General features: G+C 39.0%; 1 pseudogene; it reads right to left on the minus strand.

The window, feature by feature from the left end:
- Positions 1-7,765: 7,765 nt before the first annotated feature.
- On the minus strand, positions 7,766-8,203 carry LOC105715714 (dnaJ homolog subfamily C member 24-like; annotated as a pseudogene).
- Between the last annotated feature and the right edge of the window lie 810 nt (positions 8,204-9,013).

A 9,013-nucleotide genomic window follows, 5' to 3' on the forward strand; every position in this document is an offset into this window, starting at 1 on the left:
GGCCGAGAGTTGATTTCAGAGCTGGGTCAACTGGATTCAGAGCCTGGCCCCAACTGTCTCCAGTCATGTGACCTGGCAAGCTATTCAAGTGCTCTGAAATTCCGGCTCAACATCTGTAAAGTGGGGATTCATGAGTTAACACGGCTAACTCCTGAGAACAGCACCTGGCTCCAAGGTAAAATTTCACTTTGAGAAATACAAAAGGTCTGGGAAGGCCATTTTCCAGGGAACCTCTCCACTGGGTTACAAACCCAAGCTGAGCCTAGAGGAATCATGTTGCTCTTAGATTTGTCCTGGAGACCTTCTAAGCAGATGTCAGCACTGGAGTCTAACTGGCATAAGGGCCAGGATTCCCAAGGGGCCACTTTGAAGGCTCATACCCACGAGGCTGTGTGGCATCTGGAGGGTAAATGGGGAGAGTGAATGGCTGCCCAGCTCAGCCCCTGCAGGAGGTCCAGGCCATGCATGGTTTTACAGCCATCCCACTTCTTTCTCTCCCCGCAATGGGACAGATGAGTGTGTAAGAACCTGGTGCTGAGATCTACTAGAAGGCCAGAATTCCATCCTACTCTTGACATCAGGACCAAACCAACATTTCAATCAATATTTTTAAAAAGAAGTCTACAAAGAGATCCTGTTGTCCCGGAATAACAGGTACCAGAAACAGAGCCACAGCAAATCCACACAAAACAGATACAAACCCATAGTGAAGGGTGAAGAAAAGTTTTATTGAGACCTTATCTTAAAAATTAAAACAAAAAATTATAAAGGTATGTTTATTTTTAGCTTATGTTTTAAAATCTATGTGAAAATTGCAACTCTGAATTATTAGAATGAATAAAGAATAAATTAAGAGTGGGCATAATCATCTAACATTTGTTTTAGACAAACTCATCAAAAAAGCAAAGAAAATTGCATGATCTGATGGGAAGGAAACAGTTCAGGACCTGCCTCCCTTGCCTGGCTTCAGCTACCCTAAACCTGCCAGGCTCCCCCTTGCTACAAGTTCCAGATCTGACTGATGCTACCTTAGCACTGTAGAAAGCAAGCACCCAGTGGTGATGCAGAGAACTTGAGATGGAAAGAGAGACAATAAAAGTTCACAGGATTCCCAAAAGGCAGGATAGATGCACTGAGTCAAGAAGCCATGAGCTCAATCTAGCTACCAGATGGCTTTCAGAGGATCTTTCCATCTTCCCAGGATACTCATTGTTTGGGCCACTCCAACCCCCAACTAGGGAGCTTCATCTGGCTACATAAACCAAGCCACTGGGTCCTGGGTGGGAGAGGATGGGAAATGTCAAGTCCTTGATCTCTCTGTCTGAGCAAGATCTGAGAAATTTGGAGAAGAGAAACAACCAGACTAGAAGAGTTGGGATAGCTTGTTTTCTTCCAACATTGAAAGTAGGGAAGTAGCAAGCGTGAAGCCGTTTCAATCCGTCATACACTGTAGTGGTGGGCAAAGCACATCCATACATCAGCTCTCCTATAAACCAGACCACAAAGGTGCCTGGACACCGAGCCCCTCTTACAGCTAGAACCCTGGAGACACAGAGCTGCAGCCAGGGTTTTCTCACAGCAACAAGGCGCTCTCCAGGAGGGACTTGCTTTTCACAGACCCTTGTCCACTGACCCACAGAAGAGGCGAGAAACTGGATACAGCACCAGGGGCCTGTCTGGGCTCTGGGTTTCAGTCACACAATAATGATCTGGCCAGAGGCTGCTCCACAAAGACATGCTTCTAGCTCAGCCCAGCCCAGACACACACGGAGAGAGAAAAAATAAAATACCAGATGTGACTCTTGTCCAACATGGTCGCCATTCTCTGGCAACATAAAATAACCTTCACTTATCAAGCCCTTTCTACAAATGAGCCCCTGGGACCATTTAACCTTCTCAACAACTCTATGACTCACTGACTTATTTGACAAATGCAAGAGCTAAGATGCATGCCTGGACAGTGGTATAGCCCCAGATTCTAACTCATGCCAAAGCCCACGCTCTTAACCCCGAAGCCCAGCAATCTCACCAGGAAGCCGAGAGTGCTGCAGATCAGATGCCTGGAACGGTGTCTGGTACAGAGGAGGTGCTCAAAAATACTCAACGCCTCTTGGCTGTGTCTATACTTCATAATAACCAGGAGAATGGAAAAATCTTGGCAGATAATTTAAGCTTCGTAAAACTTCTGCCAAGCTGTGATGTGTGAGTAAATCTTGACTGTGGGTTCTTGAAGGTAGGCACTGAGTCAGATCCTTTACTCTCCCAGCACATCATATGCCTCCCCTGCTCTGCGTGTATGTGTGTTCAGACGATTCATTAAGTCACACCTGTCTCCTCCATTGGGGTATGTATTACTGCAGCATCATTTCATGACTGGTACATAGTGGGCAACAGTGGATTTTCCTTGCATGAAGAGGCTAAGAACCGACAAGGAGGCTGACGTGGCTGGAGCTCAGCCAGGAAGGCAACGAGCTCCGGAAATGAGGCCTATGCACTGGCTGAGTCCCCCAGACAAACCTTATGCCCTTGAATTTCCTCATCACTTCAGGATCTCAGCCTGGCGTCAGAGCAGCCATTGCTTCCTGGTTCAGCACCTTCAGCATAGACATTCCTCAGTCAAATCTTCAAAATGTTTCTCAGTCATTTAAACATGAAAATTTTGTCCTGAACTGAAGAAAATGCTCTGAAAAATTGTTTTTGTCTTTCAAATGTGCAGATTCCCTAAATTATGAAAGCAAACAAATTAGGATAGAAGATCTCCAAATAATTGCATAAACTCCAATTTCCTATGTTTTAACATAAACATCAAAATAACAAACTCAGGCATATACAGGGAGAAAAAATCCAGCTTGATGCTGTTGCAGTCTTTAGAAGCTGAAATCTAAATGACTAAATTGGCAGTTTATTAACAGGAAAATTATGCTAAGTAGCTTCATGTTGATGTCAAGAATTTTATGCAGCAAGTTATGGCGTGGTACCCTGAGTGCTTCATTTGCATTTTCTCATTTAGAGAGAACAATGGCTCCAAATGAGTGCATCATGTTCACATTACAAACCCAAGAACATTTGCACTGACAGAAAGGAATATCTTGATACCATAGTGATTAAGCCTTTTGTTAATTATGCTTCAGCACAGACTTAGGGGAAAGAGGGCAGATTAACTTCACTTAGGCTGGTAATGAAGGGACCTGAGCCAAAGCTCTTTAACTTCTCAAAGGACAAGCAGCCACAGCCCACAGGATCCTCTGTTTTTCAGGACTCACCTGTGTGATATTGCTTAATGAGAACTGGGAGCTGTGTAATGGGTAAGTAAATGCCCACCCTACTTCATATTGTGGAATGCCTTGTGAAATCCCAAACATTTTGAAGAATAGGAAGGAGACTCTCATGCAGCCCACACCTGCTAATCCTGGGCTGCTTTGCTTTCCCCGCTCAGCTCCACAGAGTGCGTACTTCCCAGCCTGTGGCTCGTCCAACCGATGTTTATTGAAAACACACACTTACTGAGTATTCTCATTGTGCTTAGTCCTCAGCTGAGTGAAGAAAGCATCATGCCAACTCTTTAAGAGTTCAAGAAAGAATTCTTAGATGTGCAGCACTGCTAGAAATCATGTGATGATCGATAAACAAGTGCCGGTTCAAGTGCCATTAAAGTGTCCAAATGTATGTGCAGTTAATCAGGCCATGTACCATGGATGGATCGTTGGAAGAAGTAACACTTGACTGAGTGTCTAAGAATGGATCTGATTTTTAGCTCATTCTGTGAGAAAATGGAAGGCATTCCAGACGGAAGAAACTGCACAAGCAAAAGTATAAAAGCACAAGTGAGCACAGGATCTGATGTAGACCATCAGTGAGCACAGGATCTGATGCAGACCATCAGGAAGAGTCGTGTTCATTCATGCAGGCTCATTTCCTCAAAACCACAGACCATTAGCAGAGATACGCCTCATGTATATATATATCATATCTATATATATATATATGATCTTATATAAACTTAACCTATTCGAGACTTAAAATGGCAGAAATAATGCTATGTGTTTGCCAAATCTCATTCATACCCCTCCTTTTCTGGGAACATGATAAACTGTTTTCAGCTTCCCTGAAGTCGGGCAGGACTGTGGAACTACTTCTGTGTGAAAGATACTCACTTTTGTTATTTCATCACATGGAGATTTGGAGGGTGTTTGTCACTGTAGTATAACTTATTTTATCTTGACTAATACATTGGAAAAACCATATTCATTACTTGCATCCTGACTTCATAAATTCATACAGTCATTTAAAAAATATTTAAGAGCCCACTGTGTGCCAGGCACATTAGGCATTGGGAACACAGGGGTGAGCAAGACAATAGTCTCTTATCATTAAATGGAAATCATTCCCAAACATTAGCTTTTATGAATCACAGAAACAAATGCCACTTTTTAGAAAGGAAACTTTAGACAGAACATTTATTAAATTACTGAATTGGAATAATAGCCTCCACCCAGTATTTTCATTCAGTCTAAGTATCTGTCCCTTGGCCAATGGCCAGTTGGACTTTTGGCAAATCCTTTATCTGGTTCCTAAAAATCAGAGTCTGTCCTGAGCCAGAATGACCCATCAGGCAGCACCTTCTGGCCTATAAACCGTTTCTTCTGACTCCCTTCACAGAGCAAAAATCTAGGGGTTCATTATCACAGACAACTATTCAAACTAGTTAAAGGTCGGAAACAATCCAAATATGAATTGACTATTTCCAACCTTTAACTAGTTTGAACAGTTAAAAATCCAGCAGTTGAGCGGATAAGCAAAGTGGTATATCCATCCGATGGAATACTGTGCAGCAATAAAATGAGCCCTTATACTCCTTATAGGGTCCTAATTTTAGAACTTCAAAAGAGGCCTGTGAGAAAAACATTTTCTTTCTCCAGGACAATACTAGCATTTCATTAGGATGGCAGAAATATGCTGTTTTAAATTTGATTGGCACTATTTTGTTTTTTAGAAGTTAACTTTATTTGGGTCTAATTTACATGGAATAAAATGTACATATCTTAAGCATGTTGATGGAGTTTGATAAATTTTCACTCTCATGTAACCACCAACTGCAATCAAAATATAGAAAGTTTCCATCACAGTCAAATGTTCCCTAGTGCCCCATCCCAGTCAATCCCACCAAGCTCGGGGCAAACAATAATCTGCTTTCTGTGGCCATAGATTAGATTTGTCTTTCCCAGAGGTTCAGATAAATGAAACACGACAGTACCTATTCTTTCATGTCTAGCTTCTCTCATTCAGCGTAATGTTTTTAAGCGTCATCCATGTCATTACATCTATCAGTAGTTCATTCCTTTTTAATCCCAAGTAGATTCCACCATGTGGATACACATACTGTCTATTCATTTACCTGCAGATGGACATTTGGATTGTTGCCAGTTTTTAACTGTTATGAATAAAGCTGCTATAAACTTTCATATATACCTTTTAGAGTAAACATGTGTTCATTTCACTTGGGCAAATACCTAGAAGTGAAATTGTTGTGTATTTTTAACTTTATAAGAAACTACCCAACTGTTTCACAAAGTGGTCATATCATTGTACATTCTCACCAACAAGGTATGAGAATTCCAGTTGCTCCATATCTTCTCCAATATTGTGTGTGTGTGTGTGTGTGTGTGCATGTGTGTATATATATATATGTAATTTTTTTTTTTGAGATGGAATCTCACCTGTCACCCAGGCTGGAGTGCAGTAGTGCAATCTCAGCTCACCACAACCTCTGCCTCCCAGATTCAAGCGATTCTCTTGCCTCAGCCTCCCGAGTGGTGTGTGTGCCGCCATGCCCAGCCAATTTTTTGTGTTTTTAGTAGATACGGGATTTCATGATTTGGCCAGGCTAGTCTCGAACTCCTGACCTCATGATCCACCCACCTCTGCCTCCCAAAGTGCTGGGATTACAGGCATGAGCCACTATGCCCAGCCAGTTTTCTTTTTATTGTAGCTATTCTGAAGAACATGTAGTGGTCTCTTTGTGGCTTTATTTTTAGTCATGCATATATCTTCACATACCATACACATATAATTCCTGGTATAATGTTTGCATTCCAAACTTTAGAGTTTAAATACATATACTCATGCAAGTTCATTTTCTAACGTCTTATTTTAATGTAGAAAATTTTATTCTTGATTGACAAATAAAGAGAAAGCATTTAATTATCTGACAGGGAGAAAAGGGAAAAAGAAAATAGAAAAAGGGAACTATGATGATGTCATAACATCATTTTCATTCATTGTCTTCAACCACATTTTGAATTTACAGATTTGGCCTCTGAGTGATTTTGGATTTCTATGTGACAGCCCTAATGGCTACAGATTTTCAGATAATTAGCAAGCATTTACTCTTTTGACTCGATTACTATCTACTATTCAAGTAAATTTATTACTGCCATTGAAACCATGTACTTACCAAGAAACTATTTTCTGTTCAGTTTTAGTTCTTTTTAATTGCTAAATGTAAAGAATAAGCAACATATATTCTATGAGCTATATTAGTTCAAAATACATAAATAAAATGTAATCCAAAATAAGTTATTTAATTTTATGATAGATATAAAAATATTTTGGGGAGAAAACCTGGATGACTGCCTCACTTTTGAATTTTTGGTTTTATAGGTACAGTGAAAGTAATCTACTGTTTTTGGATAGCTCTCATACTTTGGCTACATTTACAAGTCAGAGTAGTAACTATTCTTACTTACAAATCCAATCTGACAATGCTAAGAATTGGACCTAAGGAAAAGCTGCTAACTTACATGCTTAGTACACACATTTCAAGTAAAAAGTTTCAGTGATTCCATAAAGTATCCCTTAAAGTTATTTAAGTGAGTTCTTACTTGAACTGTATACAGAATATTAAATACATAGAAAAATAAATCTTTAAGGGGTTTACAGTCTGTTATAGCCAATAATAACACATTATAAAAGTCCATTTCATCATACCAGCAATGCAATAGTTCCTTATTTATAAATATAGGCATTAATACTATATCTTAATACCCTGAAATGAAAAGTCATATGCCAATTTTCTATTATTTTTATAAAGCTCCTATTTCCTAAATCACATTTAAAGTTGAAGATGGCAATATTCATGAGCTTTGGAAATCCAGGACACGACTGGAGCCAAGTCTTCTGACTCTAAAGCTGTTTTTCTTTCTAGAGTTGCCACTTCACATTCTTTATGAACTTTGCAGTAGCCTCATGAATATCCATATTCAAGCTTCATTATCAGAGAACTGGCCTCACATGTGTCCACAAAGATTTTAAGTTTAACGACCATACAATTTGAGATAGGTGTATAACTAGGCCTACAACTTTAGCAGCAAGAAACATCATCTGTTAGATTGGAAAGGTAGTAACTATAAAGGAATGTAATGATACTGTTACCTACTAAAAAAGGAGATGCTTATATTTGGAACAAGAAAATTCTCATTTTGTATCAAGAAGAAAATGAAATAATAAAAAAGTCCTTTGGAATGCACTAACTATTGTAATTCAAGTTCTTTTTCTGGCAACCTGTAAATACAAACTATCAATACATGTAAATAACTAAATTAGTTTTCCATTAATCTGAGGTGGGATTTGCTTCTCAATCATATTTTCATTGCAAATGATAGGGCTAACAAAAATAGAATCTAATTCCTTGAGTGAACAAGGCTCAAATGGTCTCTCCTCACCGTATCCAAATACACAGGACAAGGTTTCCAAGTAGTGAAGAATTTTAGCAATAATGAAGAAGTTCTATAATTAGTGAACGTGTATCACAAGAAAATGGGCTAACTTCTGCTTCATCCTTAGAAATACTGTGTTTTCTACCAGATTGGCAACTCAGGGAAAAAGAGTCCTCATCTTTATCCAAGACACTTTTTCAAGATATACTTGAGCATCTACTGGTTCTATATTTCTTAGATCATCTTCATGCCGCTGAGGGCCATTCTCTTTTTTTCTCTTCATTTCCTAGAATTTTCCAAGCCTAATCAATTCCAATGAACTTCTATATACAGTCCTCCACTATTCCTGGTGGCACATCTGTACTTTGTTAATCTGGATGATATATTAATAGAAGTTTTTTATACTTTTGTTTTAGGTCTGACACATTAGAGTCTGCCCCAAAAATGCTATACTGATCCTTTATTGGCATTGGCTCAAATGCTGTCATCCATTGAACAAGAAGTGGGCCTTCCCAGATAAGCAAACTTCATATAGCAACCACCAGTGCCCACTCTTTGCCTGCCACAGGCCAGAATTAAAAACCAGTTTCTCTTCCTTCTGGTTTTAATTTACATTTTCTTACTGATTAATTCTGTTGAACATCTTTTTGTGTGCTTATTAGCCACTCACATATTTACTGTGTGTGAAACAATTGCTCAAATTTCTTTTGCCCATTTCTTTATCCTCCACCTACAACAATTTGTTTTTGATGCCACAATTTACATCTTTTTGTATTGAATATTCTTTAACAACTCATTGTAGCTTTATTTATTTTTGACTTTTAACTTTTATAATAGAAATTTTGTATGATTTATACACCACCAGTATTATAGTTTTCTGGATCTGTGTATTTACCTCTAACAGTGAGTTTTATACTTTCATATATATTCATGATGGTAATTATTGTCCTTTTATTTCCACTTTAAGAACCCCCCTTAAGCATTTCTTATAGGGCAGTACTAGTGGTGATGAATTCCTTCGGCTTTTCCTAATTTGGGAAAGACTTTACTTCTCCTTCATTTCTGAAGGACAGCTTTGTTGGGTATAGTATTCTTGACTGTCAGGTTTTTTTCTTTTAGCACTTTGAATAGGTCATCCCAGTCTCTCCTGGCCTGTAAGGTTTCTGCTGAGAAATATAGTGATAGTTTAATGTAGGTTCCCTTATATGTGACTTGGTGCTTTCCTCTTGCTGCTTTTAAAATTCTCCCTTTGTCTTTAACTTTTGACAATTTGATTATAATGTGCCTTGGAGAGGACC

Source organism: Aotus nancymaae, unplaced genomic scaffold (assembly GCF_030222135.1).
Source record: "Aotus nancymaae isolate 86718 unplaced genomic scaffold, 86718_ANA_hifiasm-v0.15.2.pri h1tg000064l_1, whole genome shotgun sequence".
NCBI classification, from domain to species: domain Eukaryota; kingdom Metazoa; phylum Chordata; class Mammalia; order Primates; family Aotidae; genus Aotus; species Aotus nancymaae.